The sequence below is a fragment of the Penaeus monodon genome, chromosome 29, assembly GCF_015228065.2.
Source record: "Penaeus monodon isolate SGIC_2016 chromosome 29, NSTDA_Pmon_1, whole genome shotgun sequence".
NCBI lineage: Eukaryota > Metazoa > Arthropoda > Malacostraca > Decapoda > Penaeidae > Penaeus > Penaeus monodon.
In genome coordinates, this window is record NC_051414.1 from 23,049,203 (window position 1) to 23,049,622 (window position 420).

Genomic DNA, 420 nt, shown 5'->3' on the forward strand with positions numbered 1-420 from the left:
ATGCGTTTCGCCTCCTTAATTTTTATTTCTTCTCGTAAATCAAAACCTTTCCTATTTTTTTTTTTCTTTTTTGTAAATTCGTCTTTATAGTTCGCTTACTTCATTACAATTATGAGGTATATGGAAGAGCCAGAGGTTCTTGGAAGCGACGGCGGGCGAGATCAACACACAGGGAGGGGGGTGGAGGGGAGGGCCTCTGAGGGCTCCTCCATCGTGGGAGACTCGAGGCTGCTGACGGCGAGGACCTGCAAGCAGTAGAGGAGGAAGAGGTTAGTGAAAAGGGATAGAGGGAAATTGTGATGTGCTTGAGGGCGGAAAAAGTAAGTGGGGAGAGCTGTTCTTTTTCTTTGCTTTTTTAGCTTTGAGTTTCTAAGAATACGCAGTTAGGCATATTTGTTTATGTTTGCATAAGAATGTCCT